This window comes from Armigeres subalbatus, chromosome 3 (genome assembly GCF_024139115.2).
Source record: "Armigeres subalbatus isolate Guangzhou_Male chromosome 3, GZ_Asu_2, whole genome shotgun sequence".
In the NCBI taxonomy this organism is placed as follows: domain Eukaryota; kingdom Metazoa; phylum Arthropoda; class Insecta; order Diptera; family Culicidae; genus Armigeres; species Armigeres subalbatus.
In genome coordinates, this window is record NC_085141.1 from 28861807 (window position 1) to 28881455 (window position 19649).

Sequence of the window (19649 nt, forward strand, 5' to 3'; positions counted from 1 at the left end):
ATCGAATGTTTTTCCACGATAGCTAAAATTCAAAGTAGATTGCGACTGATTATTTTCATTTTTCTAGAGTAGAAAATACGACTGGTATATATTCAGACCTTCGATCATGATTATTTCGCCCCTTTTTCATAAAAACATTTTTTTCTTTGACAAGTAAGATTTTAAACCATACATCCCTATATAATATTAACTATAATGTATATAAGTTTTATCGCGATTTATAAATATATCTGTTGTTCATGTAATCGCCAACAGCGAATTCCATTTAATCGATATTTTGATTTACAAGAGATCGGGAATAGTGGTAAGGAGACGAAAAAAAGAGCTTGAGCAATACTAAAGTTAAGTGTTTAAGCACCGGATGCCTAAACTAACATTCTTGTAAGAGCGTAAGGTTGAAAAATTGTAATAAACCCAACAGAACTTGAGACTACCACTTGAACTTACGAGTAACAAAAAACTGTACATTGATATATTGCATTTAATCCAGTCTATGTTGCAAATGCATAGAAAAACTTAAAATGTTCATCTGCTGAAATTTTCAGCCTATATTCAGTTGGAAACAATGGTGGAAAGTATAAAAACAACTTATTTTGAAGTTGCTCGCAAATTCGTTTGAGGACGAGTGCGGATGATCTTTAACTTGCAATAGGAAGATGAAAGCCTATATCTTCTTGTGTATTCAATCTCGTAGCCGAATACGACACACTTTACGTTACGGTTAGCAAAACATTTTCGGTTGATTCAACTATAATCACTCAACATTAGGGTGGCTCAAATTAGTATGGAAAAAACTTGACAGTTTGACAACGTCTTACCCGAAGGTACTGGGTATCAAATCAGAATCTAAAATTGGAGACCGTCACGAAATCATGTAAGATTTTGAACGATAATACAGCCTTTATCTTTCGATGGATTTTTGATATTTATATATCAATCGACTCGGAAACTCTCCAGCAATTTGTCAATTTCATTGAAACTTTTGATTATTCACGATAAGCTATTGGAAGTTTCAATCCTTGTCCTACCCAGTAAAAATATTAGAATTAACCAATCCCGTTCATGCATTCCTAACACGGACATCAGAATGATATAAGTCACGGGCATTTTGACCCACCGTTTCATTTTCTCTGGGTATAAATAGATCCGTGTTTCGCGGCCGCGCGACATTTCTGGAGATCTGGATTTATTGCAGTTAATTTGGAAGGCGCATTACTCGAAATTAATCGATTCTTTTTAGAACCTCAATTTTCCAGAAAAAAAGGTTGAGCAGGATACATTTTCATCAAAGACAAACCATCATCGCTTGGCCACAGCGGAAAATGACTTCATAAGTGCGTGTCGGATTATTGAGTGGTTGCTTTTAGTGATTCGGCAAATGCTGGGTAAAGCGTACCATCCCTAGCAGCACAATTCAGACTGATTTAGTTGCAGCAACTCATATGCAACCTGAATTGGTCGCATATGAGTTACAGAAACTGATGTACAACATGTGTGTTACTCGGGATTGCTACTTCGCGTACCTGAAGGAATAAAATAGACCCCATCTCGCGGTCCTTAGCCTCTTACCCAGCAACTCCTATCCCTACCTCCCCGCGGTGCTGGCCGGGATACGAGCAACCTTAGGGAAGATCGGGTAACCAACCCCGGTGGGAACTATGGTCGTATGCTGACAGGGAAGGGGGGGTTTTCTCCTCTCCGGAGGTGCAAATCTTATTAAGCGTCTGTTCTTCATGTCAGGATCGGCTGATCATCGTCCGAGTGCCAGCGAGGGACTCATAGTGATGGGTGATATGCAAAGGCGCGTGATCGGGTGGTGGCCGATCAATGAAAGAATGTGCAGGTTGAGGATCAAAGGCCGGTTCTTCAACTTCAGCATAATCAACGTCCATAGCCACCACTCCGGAAGCACTGATGATGATAAGGACGCATTCTACGCGCAGCTGGAACGTGAGTACGACAGCAGCCCAAGGCACGACGTCAAAATCATCATAGGAGATTTGAACGTTCAGGTTGGCCAAGAGGAGGAGTTTAGACCGACTATTGGAAAGTTCAGCGCTCACCGGCTGACGAACAAAAACGGCCTACGACTAATTGATTTCGCAGCCTCCAAGAATATGGCCATTCGCAGCACATACTTTCAACACAGTCTCCCGTATCGGTACACCTGGAGATCACCACTGCAGACAGAATCACAAATCGACCACGTTCTGATTGATGGACGGCACTTCTCCGACATTATCGACGTCAGGACATATCGTGGCGCTAACATCGACTCTGACCACTATCTGGTGATGGTTAAACTGCGTCCAAAACTATCCGTCATCAACAATGTTCGGTACCGACGACCGCCGCGGTACAACCTAGAGCGACTGAAGCAACCTGATGTCGCCACTGCATACGCGCAGCATCTCGAGGCAGCGTTGCCGGAAGAGGGTGAGCTCGATGGGGCCCCTCTTGAGGACTGCTGGAATACAGTCAAAGCAGCCATTAACGACGCAGCGGAGAACAACGTCGGGTATATGGGATGAAGTCGACGGAACGATTGGTTCGACGAAGAGTGCAGACAGATTCTGGAGGAGAAGGACGCAGCGCGGGCGGTCGCGCTGCAGCAAGGTACCCGGAAGAACGTGGAACGTTATAGACGGAAGCGGAGACAGCAGACCCGCCTTTTTCAGGAGAAGAAACGCCGCCTGGAAGAAGCGGAGTGCGAGGAGATGGAACAGCTGTGCCGTTCTCATGATACACGCAAGTTCTATCAGAAGCTCAACGCATCCCGCAAAAGCTTCGTGCCGCGAGCCGAAATGTGCCGGGATAAGGATGGGAGCATCTTGACGGACGAACGTGTGGTGATCGAAAGGTGGAAGCAGCACTACGAGGAACATCTGAATGGCGCTGAGAGTACAGGCAGTGAGAGTCAAGGCAGCGGAGGAGATGACTACGTCAGTTCAGCGGACGATGGAAGCCAACCAGCCCCCACCTTGAGGGAAGTTAAGGATGCCATCCAACAGCTAAAGACCAATAAAGCAGCTGGTAAGGATGGTATCGGTGCTGAGCTCATCAAGATGGGCCCGGAAAAGCTAGCCACTTGCCTGCACAAACTGATAGTCAGAGTCTGGGAAACTGAACAGCTACCGGAGGAGTGGAAGGAAGAGGTTATATGCCCCATCTACAAGAAAGGCGACAAACTGAAGTGTGAGAACTTTCGAGCGATCACCATCCTTAATGCCGCCTACAAAGTGATATCCCAGATCATCTTCCGTCGTCTGTCACCATTAGTGAATGAGTTCGTGGGAAGTTATCAAGCCGGCTTCGTTGACGGCCGCTCGACAACGGACCAGATCTTTACTGTACGGCAAATCCTTCAAAAATGCCGTGAATATCAGGTCCCAATGCACCATCTGTTCGTTGATTTCAAGGCGGCATACGACAGTATAGACCGCGTAGAGCTATGGAAAATTATGGACGAGAACAGCTTCCCTGAGAAGCTTACCACACTGATCAAAGCAACGGTGGATGGTGTGCAAAACTGTGTGATGATTTCGGGCGAACACTCCAGTTCGTTCGATTCGCGCCGGGGACTAAGACAGGGTGATGGACTTTCGTGCCTGTTGTTCAACATTGGGCTTAAAGGTGTCATGCGGAGAGCCGGGTGTAACAGCCGGGGTACGATTTTCAACAGATCCAGTCAATTTATTTGTTTTGCAGATGACATGGACATTGTCGGCCGAACATTTGCAAAGGTGGCAGAATTGTACACCCGTCTGAAATGTGAAGCAACAAAAGTTGGACTGGTGGTGAATGCGTCAAAGACAAAGTACATGCTTGTGGGCGGAATTGAGCGCGACAGGTCCCGCCTGGGAAGCAGTGTTACGATAGACGGAGATACCTTCGAGGTGGTCGAGGAATTCGTCTACCTCGGATCCTTGCTAACGGCTGATAACAATGTTAGTCGTGAAATACGAAGGCGCATCATCTGTGGAAGTCGGGTCTACTACGGGCTCCAGAAGAAACTGCGGTCCAAAAAGATTCGCCACCGCACCAAATATGTCATGTACAAGACGCTAATAAGAACGGGTGTCCTATACGGACATGAAACGTGGACAATGCTCGAGGAGGACTTGCAAGCACTCGGAGTATTCGAGAGACGGTACTTAGGAAGGACCATCTTTGGCGGTGTGCAAGCAGACGGTGTGCGGCGGCGAAGAATGAATCACGAGCTCGCCCAACTCTACGGCGAACCCAGTGCCAGTATCCAGAAGGTAGCTAAAGCCGGAAGGGTACGATGGGCAGGGCATGTTGCAAGAATGCCGGACAGCAACCCTGCAAAGATGGTGTTCGCTTCCGATCCGGTAGGTACGAGACGGCGTGGAGGGCAGAGAGCGAGATGGGCAGACCAGGTGCAAAACGACTTGGCGAGCGTGGGGCGTATCCGAGGATGGAGAGATGCGGCCTCGAAGCGTGTTCAAAAGTTTTGAAGAAAATGGTGTGTTGAACCATATAAGCTTGGTTGGTTGATCCGCTATACAACGTAGGCCATTGTTTATGATATGTATCACACTAAGCGATATGTAAGAAACCAAGCGATTGAATCAAGACAGGCACCGCTAGGTGGATTAGTCTGGGTTTTTTCGTTTTTAATTTGTCGTTTAATGCTGTAACAGTTGTTAATTCCAAAAACCTTGCTTACGGAAGATCCTTGGACTTGAGGCTGGTTTCTTTGGTCCCCTCCCCTTAGGCTGAGTGCCCTTTCGGCCTCGGCATCACCATGACAACAGAGGAAAAATACGAGATATTGAATTCGGGCTTACTGTTGAAGTCGAAATAGGTATCTGTCAAAGGATAATCAAATGGTGGAATTAAATGTGATGGCATCTTTTTGCAACTAGTTGCAAAAACTAATATTTGTGTACTATGAACCTAATATTATTTGTATTGTTTGGATTTGGCAGCACTCGTAACAGATTTTTGTTTCACGGCACGCTAAAAACATTAAATAAACATGATTTTTGATAAACTGCCGGACATATTAATAAACAGTAAACGTAAAAATATGAAGAACATATTAAAGAATATTTTAAAAAGGTAGGTAATAACATACAAAAAATCGGAGAAAGTTTAAGGACATAGTTGGAAGAGTACCACGATGGCAGTCAATATGGCACCGGACCTTCCACGGGTCAAACCCACACCTCCCGCACTCCTCTCCCACCAACATTCGAATGCATCGAACAGCATCGAACAAAAGTTCAATATTCAGATTACTAACCTGTTCACAGTGTATTTATGTACTTCCCGTGATAATTAACATGTTTCTTCAAAGAGTCCTATGTATTTCGGCTCGAAATATAGCATCAACCAGCAGTTTCGTGCCAATTTAACAGCCGTCCGCGGTTTGGTGAGTTTATCACTGCACTTCACTTCTTCTCAAAGGGCATTGAAAAAATCAAATTTTTACACACTTCTCCGCACATGAGCAGCCCAAAATGTTGATGGAATGCAAATTATACTTCACTTTTTGAAGTAAGTCACTTGTTTGAAGCGAAAACTTAATATAAACTGCAATTTTTGCCCGAAGAAAACGATGAAAAACTGATCGCGGAGCGAATGTAAACACCGACACCGATAGCAGCAAACTAATAAACAGGGTGGTTCAAAACTGATTTTGCTCCGCCACGCTCAGTCGATCATGTTTCATATTTTGGGTGTCGTTCGCTGGTTTCGGTCGGTTTGAATAGGGGCTTACCGTGCACAGGTCGTTTCAGGTTTGTATGGCAGTTGATATGGTGAGGTTGAATTTTACATTATTCTGATTGTGGCACTCCGTAATTGAGCGCTGGCGAGGGGAAGACCATATGACTGGATGAAATTCAAGAGCTTTCACTCCTTAGACAATGCATATTGAATGGACGTTCCAATAGTTGGGAGTCGATTTTATTCCAGGTTGCAAATCTTTAGCATGATAATAAAGCCCCAAATACAATGTCGGCGGAACAGAAACGGAAACGGCAAATTTGACAGTTGGCCCATATATTTTCTGTCAAATTTGCCGTTTCCGTTTCGCTGACATTGTGTTTGTGTAATTGTGTAATTCAACAAAATAGCCCGATTTTTTCTGTGATATCTATCGCACCAGAAGCAGATATTTCATACAAAAAGTGTGACATGGGGGTGAGCGGAGTATAAAATGCTATTTCAAGGGGTCTTTCCTAAGGTGGTTCAGTGAAGTCTCTGGAATGTTGCTTTCAGCTATGTGGGTTCTCTTTTCGCCAGCGTTTGGAGGGGAGGCGCTGTAGCCAGTGTAATGAAAGGTTTAGTTTCCCATAAGGGGCTGTCCATAAACCACGTAGACTCTTGAGGGGGGGGAGGGGTTTCGAAAAAGTCTACGATAGTCTACGAAGGGGGACCGGGGTATACCAAAGACTTTTTAATTTAATGTTTTTTAAAAGCGATTTATACAGCAGCTTTGTGCGAAGTTCACTTGTTTGATTTCTTTAAGATGTTCCGGTTTTTTTTGCAAGACTTTACCGAAATAATCTCTTGCATTTCCCCTTAAAAAAATATGAATTTCACTAAAGTAAAAGTCTGAGCTACGGTTTAAAACTATCATGGATTTCCCCAGGAAATTCTTCTGTGTTGAGCAGGGAAATTCTCCAAAGTATTCTATAAAAACTTTCTTCAAAATCTTCACTTGGATCTTACTGCAGATTCTACTAGAATTTCGTTTGATATTCGGCAGAAACTTCTTTGCAAACTATGGAAATTATGTGAAAAATATCCAAGAAAAAGTCTTTGGAATGCCCAAAAGATATTTTTTGAAACTTGTAAAGGGAACTCTCCGAAATTTCCACGAGAAACCCTTCAGAATGGAGATTTTCTGGAAAGTCCCCGAAATTTTTTGCTTAATTTCGGAGATTCTTCGGAATTATCAAAAGCAAAATTTTTCGAAATGCCCGTGGAAAATTCTCCTTCGTAAATTTCTTCGGCAGTTCTAATGCAAATTCCTTGGAATTATCGATGGAAAATTTTTCGGAATTTCTAAATAAATTGTTGAAACTTCCACGAGAAATTATTTAAATTCCCCACCAACAACAGTTTGAGTTTCCACAAAAAAATACAATTTTTGTAAAAAAGCCCTTCTAATTTTCATGAAAATTTATTCAAATTTTTTACGAGAAGTTCACAAAAAGTTCAACTGAAAATTCTCCATAATTTCCACCGAAAATTATTCAGAAAATATATTTTGGTTTGCCCATAAGACTTAATTAAATTTCCTCAAGAAATTGCTCCAAATTTGCAAGAGAAATTTAAAAATTTGTAGGAAACCATTCTAAATTTTCACGGGAAATATTTCGGAATATCCGTTTAAACTAAAAATTGCCTCGGGAAATAATTTCAAATTTTCACGGAAAATTACTTGGTTTCAACAGATGATTATTGCATGGAATTTTCAAGAAAAGCATCGGAATTATCACGGAGAGTTCTTTGGAGTATTTCAAGGTTTTCACGATTTTTACAATTGTGAACCGGCCCGGCGTTGAGAATTATAGGTTAGATGCGTGACAGATTTTATCAGTGGCACGCCGATGCAGAAATGTCGGCGATGGTGGTGCACACCTCTAGAAGGAATTGAATTCAACAGTAATTAAATTAATTGGCTTTGAGATTTGATTTCAGGAGTTATGGACAGAGGATTAAATTTTATTTCGTTTCAATTTGATTTTTGTTTTGTTGGATTTTGTTCAGTGTGATTTTGTTAAGTTTGAAATTTGAATTTTGTTGAAATGTTTGCATAAAAATGGAATTGAATAGCTGAATTCTCGCTTAACTTTTCAAAAGGACCTAAGTAACATTTTTTTTATGAATTAATTTGAATACTGTAATCAAAAGCTTTCATGTTTTTCTGTTGATTGCACAATTCAAATTAAATTATTGAAAAAAATGTTACTTAGGTCCTTTTAAAAAGTTAAGCGAGAATTGCTTAAAACGTGATTGATTTCCATATTTTTCCAATCACATATGATGTTATTTAAAATTTGGTAAAGTCTACGTAGACATCATGGGGGGGAGGGAGGTGTTTTGAAAAAGTCTACGAAAATCTACTATACTATATTCCTCAATTTATTTTTAAGTTTAAAAAGTATTTTGATTCTGTACTATGATCGAACGGAGATTTGATAGAAAAATTTAGATACTTTTGGGAATTCTCACAAATAAATAAAAAAAGGACGATTGGACCAATTTTCAATAAATATTATCGAACTAAAATGTATTTCCACCAGTATCTCCATGTATGAAGGGCAACTCAGCAATTTATTTTTTTTTCAAAAATGGAAACTGAACCATTGCGTTCTACTCGACAATCAATGATACAGCTTCTAACAAAATCGAATCGTGTGAATGTGATATAATTTAAACTGGATTTTGGATGAATTAATACATTACCAATCCATGTTTTATTTAAGGTTATTCTACTTTATATATACATCCCATTCAAATCGTACAGTTGTCCCACGTGAAAAATGTCAAAATCCAAAGTATATTAAGCCATTCAAGGAGCAGAATAAAAACAATTTATGAAATCATGTTTATTCATCAAATATATTTGTTTTACAACCATTCCTACGTTTTAAATTGTCTTCCGCATTGGCCCTTGAACTTTAAAAATTTATTCGATTTGTTCTATTAAATCTAGGTTTAAGTTGAATACTTCATGTTAATTCTAGAGAGCATCTGTTTTTTAAACAATTCATGTTGAATAAGTGGAGAATAAATAATTCTCATCATTATTTTTCATCATATAAAATGCTTTCCACAAAACCATCATAATCCGAGTTATTCTTCAGCGCTCAGAAGATTTCCATCTAACATGCATTCGACCCTGCTGCGACAGAAAGAGCATGATTGTCAACTACGAAACGAAATGAAAACAGTGAGAATTTTCTCTCTGGCAAAGAGAGCGTGACGCTTGTCAGTTTTGTTTTGTTGAATTTCTCCCTTCATCCCAGTTAGAACGAAAGCTCTCTCGTAATAATTGTTCGTAATAAATTCTTTGTGACTCTTTTTAGCGGGTATCTTTTGACAGCGCAAAATGTATGGAATATTACGTAAATAATGACATCATAAAGCGTATTTACCCTGAAACGCCAATTATTATGTCATTAATGGCGTAATCTGAATAGGCTATAAGTCTAATAACTCAATTTTAAATATCCTCGCTTTCAAATGCTCTATTTTTGCGAATTTTAGCCAGTTTCTCCAGACAGTCCTGCTACTTTTTACGTAGCCTTATCTACGTCAGTCAATGATGAACATCGAAAATATTTTCGAAAAGATGTGTCCCCCCGCCATCTCATTCACAGCTACTCTGTCAATGTATTTAGCCCCGAAGTAGGCGAGAAAATCATTTTGACTGTCGTCATAAACATCGCGCTTCGCTGAAACAAAGCTTCTCCACGTGTTTCTAGCTAGTCTAAATAGAAACCAGTGTGATGAAGATGATATTTTTTGTTTGTGAGTTCCGTCGGACTTGGAAAGGGACCGACTTACTCACGGCTGAAGACGATCCGAATCATCGTGGTGTAATGTGGGTAAATAGGCAGTATTCAAATGGCGATCCTTAATTGTCCTATTTTCTAAAATGACATCCGAATCGAGTTCTTCCACGTCTTTCGATATTTAGTTTAAGCGTTTAACTTTTAGCATAATATAAAACGAATTGGAAGGAATTGCCAACAATGCCATCGTAAATTTTGCTTCAATTGTGTTTCACACTGATCGTGGAATTCCGCATACAAATGTGAATTTGTTTTCACTTGCTTGTTTATTCAAAGGAGATTATTTATTATCAAATTTGTATATTTGTCTGTCATGAGTCTGTAGCTGTGCGTCCGCGCTTTGTATACGCGCAGTTAGCCTTGAGTTTACCAACAACGCATTTTTCAAACGCTGTTGTTTGAAGCATCAGACACAGTGTGTTAGGAGTTTCGGCATCGCGGCCCGACTAATCGCAATAACCTTCCAATCTGCGGATAAATGTTGCATATAATTTCCATGGCACAGGATAGATATTCAGAGAGATATCGAAGAGCCACATTGGAACGCTGCCGGACATAATGTGTTTGAAGCTTAGCTCGACAAGTATGAATGGACGTGGTGCAAACTCCTGGCCTACTTGTTGGGCGGTTTGTCAAATCTCCTTTTAACTTACTCACCCGAATTGTTACCCCAACAGTGTTGATCTATAGATAATGTCTCACTACACAAGAGTACATAGTAGAAAGATGAGCTACACCTTACCTACCCCCTTTCACCCCATCAGTGTGTTTGGCATATTACAATCTGTATCCTTCATCGGCTCGTCAGAAATAATTATAGCGTGACCGTTCGTTTTGGCCCGTTTTCCATTGAGCGTTTTCCACCCAACCCAGCTCATCATCGTTAGGAAAGGGGCGTTCATTTTCCGTTTGAAGAGTGCATTGTAGACCGTCACATTTTGACAGGCAAGGCCAAGTGACAAAATTTAGTTGCGACCGGAACGGATGGATCCACCTACCGAAATGGTTGACTATTGGAACTACTATCGGCAGATGATTTTCGTCTTGAGACGTTATCAAAAAGCCATGTTGGTATATTCTTAAAATTCAGTTGTGTTTTTTGACATTCTTTCTCGTACAACAAAGTTGTACCAAAGTTGTACCGTTTACTGCAAAAATAAAATTTTATAAGTGGCTTGTATTTGACAAGTTGTAAAGTCGTGTTGGGGCCCTCCTTAGCCGTGCGGTAAGACGCGCGGCTACAAAACAAGACCATGCTGAGGGTGGCTGGGTTCGATTCCCGGTCCCGGTCGAGGCAGTTTTCGGATTGGAAGATGTATCGACTTCCCAGGGCATAAAAGTATCATCGTGTTAGCCTCATGATATACGAATGCAAACTTGGCTTAGAAACCTCGCGGTTAATAACTGTGGAGTCGGTCTCCAACTGTTAAAGTCACATAACAACAAACATGTTTGTATTCACTCAAAAGCAGTCACGCGTGTATTGATCATACGAGTTAGATTATTCGAAATATTTCTGTTCAATTTTTATTTGATATAATATATTCAAGCTTGTCAGTTAAAATCAAGGTATGCAAACGCCAAACCGAGTATCGTTGTAGATTTTGTCTATCGTCCGCATACTGGATTTTTGCGGATAATGGTTTTATAAATTAAGACATTTTTACTTTCTGGCTTCATAATTAGTGTGACTATTTCATGAGCAGTGAAAAGTTTGGTATGTTCAGCAACACGGGAATTAAAAACACTCAACTATAACTGATACGTCTTTGGAAATATGTATTTACTTCAAGAGAATGCTAATTTCCTTCTGTAATTGATAAATTGTTATAAATAAATAAATAAATAAATTGTAATTACTGTAAATGTGGACTGACAAATATGCAATTGCTAGATTTTGTATCACGCTGTGTCTTAACGAGCACTATAAACGGAAAATTTGCTTCAATTGCCAAAGCAAGGGCCTGTTCACAAATTATGTAACGCAAAAATCGGAATTTTCGACTTCCACATACTTTACATTACATACTTCCCAGAGCCACTCACTACAATTGTTAACCCCCTAATGCCCTAGACCGCCTTGAGACGGGGTATTTTGATTATTTTTTTATAATTTTCAATTGATCAGATTAACTTCAATGAATGTTTAAATGTGGTTTAAAGTCAATTTTCAAAGTATTTAAATTTAAACTTATAAAAAAATATTGAAAATTGAATAACATTTTGCTCTTCCATTTTTCGCTCGTATACATTTGAAGAGTAAAATATTTGTAGTTTAGTATTTTACTACAAACCTTGTTTAGATCTATATTTAGTCTAGAGCAGCAGTGCTCAGCCTTTTTCTTTAAGAGGTACCCCTTCACACTTTTGCATCAATTGAGGTACCACTTATTTTTTTTTGCTGTAAATGGAAATACATTGTAATTCATAAGATATATGAAAAATAAAACCGCAAAAAAAAAGAAAAATAAAAAAAAAATAAAATATGTGAAAATGAAAATAAACAAAATATATGTCTTAGCGAGATGGATCAACTAGGCCCGAGCTCTATATGACATACAGAGAAAAAAAAAAGTCTTTCCAAAAAGTTGGTTGAAATTTTCATTATTCCGAGTTCTTGCAAACATACTTCAGAGGCTCATGAAAGGCGGCTTTCGAGTCACTTTAAAGGAGGCTTCTAAGCCTCTTTAAAGGACGGCTCTGAGCCTCTTGAACGTTGGCTTCCAAGCCTCTAGAAAGATGAACTCTGAATCTCTTGAAGAGAGGCTTCCAATCTTCTTAGAAGCCGGCTTCCGAGCATCACGAAAGCAGGTTTCCGGACCTTTTGAAAGAGGGCTTCCAGGCCTCTCGAAAAAAGGTTTCCGGGCCTCTTGACAGGAGGCTTCCAGGCTTCTTGAAAGAAGGCTTCCAGGAAACTTGAAAAGAGGCTCCCAGAAGTCTTGAAAGAAGGCTTCCAGACCTTGAAAGGAGGCTTCCAGGCCTCTTGAAAGAAGGCTTACAGAAAGCAGGCTTCCAGGTCTCTTGAAAGGAGGCTTCCAGGCCTCTTGAAAGAAGGCATCCAGGCCTCTTGAAGAAAGGCATTCAGGCCTCTTGAAAGCAGGCTTCCAAGCCTCTTGAAAGGAGGCTTCCGGGCCTATTGAAAGAGGACTTCTGGGCCTCTTGAAAGGGGACTTCTGGGCCTCATTAAGGGAGGTTTCCAAACCTCTTGAAAGAAGGCTTCTAGACCTCTTGGAAGGAGGCTTCCAGTCCTCTTGAAGGAAGCTTTGAGGCCTTTTGAAAGGAGGATTCCTGGCCTCTTGAAAGGAGGATTCCAAGCTTCTTGAAAGGAGGATTCCGGGCCTCTTAAAAGGAGTATTCCGGGCCTTTTTAAAAGAAGGCTTCCGGACCTCTTGAAAAAAGGCTTCCAGGCCTCTTGAAAAAAAGCTTCCAGGCCTCTTGAAAGGAGGCTTCCAGGCCTATTGAAAGGAGGCTTACAGGCCTCTTGAAAGGAGGCTTACAGGCCTCTTGAAAGAAGGCTTCCAGGCCTCTTGAAAGGAGGCTTCCAGGCCTCTTGAAAGGAGGCTTCCAGGCCTCTTGAAAGGAGGCTTCCAGGCCTCTTGAAAGCAGGCTTCCAGGCCTCTTGAAAGGAGGCTTCCAGGCCTCTTGAAAGGAGGCTTCCAGGCCTCTTGAAAGCAGGCTTCTAAGCCTCTTGAAAGGAGGCTTCCAAGCCTCTGGAAAGCGGGCTTCTAAGTCTCTTGAAAGCAGGCTTCCAAGCCTCTTGAAATCAGGCTTCCAAGCCTCTTGAAAGCAGGCTTCCAAGCCTCTTGAAAGCAGACTTCCAAGCCTCTTGAAAGGAGGCTTCCGGGTCTCTTGAAAGGAGGCTTCCGGGCCTATTGAAATGGGACTTTTTGGCCTCATGAAGGGAGGCTTCTAGTCCTTTGAAATAAGGCTCCCAGGCCTCTTGAAAGGGGGCTTCCAGTCCTCTTGAAGGAAGCTTTGAGGCCTCTTGAAGGAAGCTTTCAGGCCTTTTGAAAGGAGGATTCCGGGCCTCTTGAAAGGAGGATTCCGGCCATCTTGAAAGGAGGATTCCGGGCATCTTGAAAGGAGTATTCCGGGCTTCTTTAAAGAAGGCTTCCGTACCTTTTGAAAAGAGGCTTCCGGACATCTTGAAAGGAGGCTTCCAGACCTCTTGAAAGGAGGCTTCCAGGCCTCTTGAAAGGAGGCTTCCAGGCCTCTTGAAAGGAGGCTTCCAGGCCTCTTGAAAGGAGGCTTCCAGGCCTCTTGAAAGGAGGCTTCCAGGCCTCTTGAAAGGAGGCTTCCAGGCCTCTTGAAAGGAGGCTTCCAGGCCTCTTGAAAGGTGGCTTCCAGGCCTCTTGAAAGGAGGCTTCCAGGCCTCTTGAAAGGAGGCTTCCAGGCCTCTTGAAAGGAGGCTTCCAGGCCTCTTGAAAGGAGGCTTCCAGGCCTCTTGAAAGGAGGCTTCCAGGCCTCTTGAAAGGAGGCTTCCAGGCCTCTTGAAAGGAGGCTTCCAGGCCTCTTGAAAGGAGGCTTCCAGGCCTCTTGAAAGGAGGCTTCCAGGCCTCTTGAAAGGAGGCTTCCAGGCCTCTTGAACGGAGGCTTTCAGGCCTCTTGAAAGGAGGCTTCCAGGCCTCTTGAAAGGAGGCTTCCAGGCCTTTCGAAAGGAGGCTTCCAGGCCTCTTGAAAGGAGGCTTCCAGGCCTCTTGAAAGGAGGCTTCCAGGCCTCTTGAAAGGAGGCTTCCAGGCCTCTTGAAAGGAGGCTTCCAGGCCTCTTGAAAGGAGGCTTCCAGGCCTCTTGAACGGAGGCTTTCAGGCCTCTTGAAAGGAGGCTTCCAGGCCTTTTGAAAGGAGGCTTTCAGGCCTCTTAAAAGGAGGCTTCCAGGCCTCTTGAAAGGAGGCTTCCAGGCCTCTTGAAAGGAGGCTTCCAGGCCTCTTGAAAGGAGGATTCCAGGCCTCTTGAACGGAGGCTTTCAGGCCTCTTGAAAGGAGGCTTCCAGGCGTTTTGAGAGGAGGCTTCCAAGCCTTTTGAAAGGAGGCTTCCATGCCTCTTGAAAGGAGGCTTCCAGGCCTCTTGAAAAGAGGCTTCCAGGCCTCTCGGAAGAAGGCTTACATGCCCCTTGAAAGTAGGCTTCCAAGTCTCTTGAAAGGAGGTTATCATGCCCTTTGAAATGAGGCTTCCAGGCTTCTTGAAAGGAGGCTTCCAGGCCTCTCGAAAGGAGGCTTCCAGGCCTCTTGAAAGGAGGCTTCCAGGCCTCTTGAAAGGAGGCTTCCGGGCCTTTGAAAAGAGGCTTTCGCATCACTTGAAAAGAGGTTTCCGAGCCGTTTTAAAAGAGGTTTCCGAACTTCTTGAGAGAAGGTTTCCGAATTTCTTGAAAAGAGGTTTCTGAGCCGCTTGAAAAGAGGTTTCCGAGCCTCTTGAGAGAAGGTTTCCAAACCTCTTAAAAGAAGGTTTACTGATTTTTAAAAGGGGGTTTTCGGGCCTCTCGAAAGGGGGCTTCCGGGCCTCTTGAAAGGAGGCCTCTGAACCTCTTGAAAGTAGGGTCTCGAACCTTTTGAAAGGAGGCTTCCGAACGTGTAGACTCTAAATTTAAGTGCAGAAGCATATTCTTAACTTTACATTCAGCATTTTATTTCGATCAGGTAGATTGCATAGAAGATTTTTAAAATTTGTTCCTTCGTTGTTCTGCCCTTTTGATCTTTTGTCCCACAAACCTTCATCCAATGTGCTGATTGTATATAGAAGGATTCAATAGATTTTGAGTTACTGATCGCCATACATGCTATGTACAGGACAAAATTTTGAAATAAAAAAAAAACATGCACGCCAAATCATTTCTTATTAGACAGAAGTTGTACGACCGTGATCAGTTTTAAATTCAATTTTATTGGCATATCGGTCTCGATGCTACTCGTATAGAGGAAGGGAGCAGCGTGTGTGCGAGAAGTGTTAGCCGTATAAAAGTATTAGCCAAATAATGAATATGCGAATCGTTGCCTCCGTTTTTGTCAGTCTCGGTAACAGTGACTTTCATACCCTGCACGAGCCATCCCCAGTAAGGATGTACACGGACAGACAAATCAACCCAAACTTTGAGTTCAATATACGCTATATATTGACAATATCTCAGAAAAAATTTACCCAAATTTGGGTAGTTTTCTTTTTCTTTCCCATGATTGTTGTCAAAACTAGAGCAAGATGTAAACACTTCACCGGGGTTGCTCAGCCCAATAACCCAAATTTGAGTATATTCAATATTCGCAGTTTTGAGTTGATCAAAGTCCACTTTGGGTAAATTAAACTCAGCTGTGGGTAAATTGTTTACATGGGATTAAAGGCAAACTACCTAGTGCCAGAAAAGTCAATTTACTCAAATTTGGGTTATTGGCCCAAACCAAGAGTTTGAGTGCAAACAACCCACTTCAGTGTACGGCAAAGACGGACGCTTCGATAATTTAGTTATTCTCAAGTGGCTCTCGCATATTTCAACACCTTACAAACCATTTGACACTTGTCGAAACCTAGCGATCGGATTCCGTTCTTTCCCATCTGCTTTCGCACACACGCTGCTCCCTTCCTCTATACGAGTAGCATCGAGTCAGATATGTCAATAAAATTGAATTTGAAAAATTAGACATGTATCAAAACTACAGCGGTACATGTACCTACTCCAGGTTGAGATCCGCTGGTCTAGAGCCAAGCACAAGGAATATAAGAATTCGAGTTCCAAGTAGTCAGGGAGAAAATCGGCTGACAGAAGAACATTAAACTTTTTGGGGTGAACAAACTGCCAGACAATTTCCAAAAAATCAGTGACTAGTCTGAGTACACTTGTGAAAAGGAGGTTGTATCGGATGAGTGCACAGATTCACTTTAGACCAGACCGTTCAAAACCCACAACGCAGACATTCAATCGATTTGGAGAGCAAAAGTTCGAACGTCATTATGGGAACTTGGTTTAACCACAGATAACAGATATTGAGGCTGGTGTCCGATACGTGTGTAAACATCCGCAACCGTTAATTCAAATGTATTTTAAATTTGGACCGCGTTTGGCAATCGATTGGAGATGGCGCAAGAATCATTGTTATTGAAAACGCAGCCCGAATGCGGCTGTCAAATGCATTGGCTGCGTTCGACGGTTGTTAATCAGCTGCGTCTGTGTGTACTGCCGCAATTAGTTGAGTAGATGGCAGTAGTGGGCCAACGTATATCAATTTAAAAGTTTACACAGGATTTTCAATAAAATTTGTTCTAGCCTAAATATCTGTTATCTGTGGTTTAACATAGGTGTATCATGGATTAGCGCAAGAAAAATCATATTAGCAAAAAAATCATACAAAAGTCATTAATGAAATTGAATCCACTAGTGGGCCCCATCATGACTGTTTTTTTATGGTTGATGTTAATTACTCGCCGTATTTATCCGACCCGGCAGGCTTCGATGGATAAACGACTCGTGCTGAAAAAGTCGTCTTTCGTTGCATAAATAACTATTAGCGCCACAGTAGGTAACATAAAACAAGGCAGTTTTGATGGTAACATTTTTTTTTGTATAAATACCCGTATATGCGATGGTGATGATGATGATGGCAATAATATTTTCATGTGTTTGATCCTCCTTTACTTTTTTTTCGCAGCGAGCGTATAATGTTTGGGTCCGATATCCACCCACCTTATGATTCAAGATTGAATAATCTACGCTTATTTTCCGCCTGCCTATTTCTTTACGAGTGGCAACGATTTATGTCAGGAAGTTGACTCCCCCACGTGGAGCCTAAATGTCGTATAACCGTCAACACATGGGCCGGCTTCAGTTCCCATCCGACGGAAGGCGTGAGCAGACATTTTCCGTTTTTATAGAATGCCAACGAATTTGACTGGAACTCAAATCAGGCCCATTGGTCACGATAAAATTGAAAAGATTTCATTGCAAAGCATGAAATGAAAACTTTTGTAATCATTTTCTAATACTCTCATCGTCGAGTTAGATTTATCTACCATACAAAGCACGTACTATCAAAGCAATCCACGGCTCATTTCACCACGTGGAGGCCATTTTTTTAGATTATACATATATCTGATTTAATTCCTATAGTTTTTTTTTCAAAAAAAAGTACCTACCTTTACACTACATAAGTTTTTTTATGTACGTAGTAATAAATAAAAACAGAAAATTTAGGTAGACTGTGACAAACTGTTTGAATCTTACTGTGTAAAAACTGTTAAATCACATTTCCTACAGATTATCACAGAAGTGCTTAGACATACGAACTTCGGTACCCGACGGTATTTCGCCACATTGAGTACTCGGCCGGTTTGGTGATGGGGCTGTGTTGGTCATATTACTTGTTGAACTGAATGTGTTACGTTGTATTCGGAAAAAATCTTCACACCGATACGGTGATTATATTTACAACAATTTACAAGAGACAAGAATTAATAAATGCACCCGTGAATGTAAACTTCATTGTTCGCCGGCCGGCGTCGTTTTTCGTTTATCTTATTTATATGACACATGAAAAATTCCATCGGTCTTCAGAAGTGCATTATTCCTGAGTCGTGGTTGTTTGGATTTACTTTTGAATATTGGTTTTGCGGTGTGATGACATGTGCAACAGAAGAGCAGCAGAGAATTCATAATTATAACATTATATGAACATTTTCAGTGAGTGTGAGTTCGAGAAGGAAGGTAAGGTACGCGAGCGAATTTCTCATCCTTCCCGTCTGATTCACGCGAGTGCATGTTCGTTTTCCTTCGATTAGCCTACGACGATGTAGTGTCGTAGTATATATAACTATTTATTAGGTTCGAATAGTAGAAATTGTCTACAAATGATAAATGAGTGGATAGTTGTACAGATTTTTCAGAAAAATTCTCCAGGAAAGCTTCTACGTTAAGCTGAAAACATTAGTTAGAACGCCCTGCAAAATATCAAAATCTGCCTATCGCTATCATTGCAAATAAACGTTTCAAATCTAAGGGGCCCCACACACGCTCCGACATGTTGTACAACTTTGACTCCGCCCCCAAGTTTGTGCGACCAATTCAGTTTGTACAACTGTCTGACGAACAGTTGGTACAACCAAAACTCCAACAAACGTAACATTTCGTCATTTTCTTTATGTATATGCAGATGTGTTTGGTGCTTTTTCACGAATACTTAATTGGATGAATTGAATTGGAATGAAATAGGATTGGAGTGCAATTAGATTGGATTTGAATTGGAATGAGCTTAAAATTAGATTGGTTGTGGATTGAATTGAATTTTATTGGAACGTGAATGGCATGGTATTCGAATTTTGGTGATCGCATTCCAATCGATTGAATTTTGCTTAGAGTTGGAATTGAATTTGATTATGATTGGAAGTTTCGAAGAGGAATCGGAAGTTTCTCCCGGAGTTCCTCCGGAAGTTCATTCTGGAAATCCTCCAGAAGTTCCTTACGAAAGTTTTTTTTCCGGAATTCCTCCGGCAGCTCCTCCCTGAATTCCTCCATAAGTTCCTCCCAGTTTCAGAAGTTCCGAGAGGAGCTTCCGGAGGAATTCAAGGAGGAACTTTCGGGTGAATTCGGAAGTTCCTCCCTAAAATCCTCAGAAAGCTTCTCCCGGAATTCCTCTGAAAGTTCCTCCCATAATTGCACCGGAAGTTCCTCCGGAAAATAGAATTGGATTGTTCCACCAGGACATCCTCCGAAAGTTCCTATATTAAATCCTCCGAAAGTTCCTCCAGGAATTCCTCCTGAAGTTCCTCCAGGAATTCTTTCCAGGAATGCCTTCACCGGAAGTCTTTTTTTGGATTCCTCCGGAAGTTCCTCCAGGAATTCCTACGAAAGTTCATCAGGAAGCTCCTCCCGGAATTCCTCCGGAAGTTCCTCCCAGAATTCCTCCAGAAGTTCCTCCCAGAATTCCTTCGTAAGTTCCTCCCGGAAGTTCCTCCTGGAATTCCTCCGGAAGTTCCTCATGGAATTCTTTCGGAGGTTCCTCCCGGAGTTTCTCCGGAAGTGCCTCCCGGAAATCCCCTGGAAATTCCTTCTGGAAATCCCCAGGAAGTTCCTTCCGGAAATACCCCGGAAGTTCCTTCCGGAATTCCTGAGGAAG

At 41.7% G+C, this 19649-nt stretch overlaps 1 protein-coding gene across 5 annotated transcripts in view; it reads left to right on the forward strand.

Annotated features, from left to right (window-relative positions):
• The window catches only part of LOC134223492 (uncharacterized), a 167073-nt gene that overhangs the window by 57815 nt on the left and 89609 nt on the right, over window positions 1-19649 (forward strand). For 2 of the 5 annotated variants that reach the window (XM_062702656.1, XM_062702659.1), the window contains exon 1: window positions 18048-18246. The exons of 1 other annotated variant lie outside the window; for it this stretch is intronic. The gene's annotated coding sequence lies outside the window, so the exon portion shown is untranslated. Of the gene's footprint in view, window positions 1-18047; window positions 18247-19649 lie in introns of those variants that run through there. 2 more of the 5 variants (XM_062702655.1, XM_062702658.1) reach the window with 1 other exon arrangement.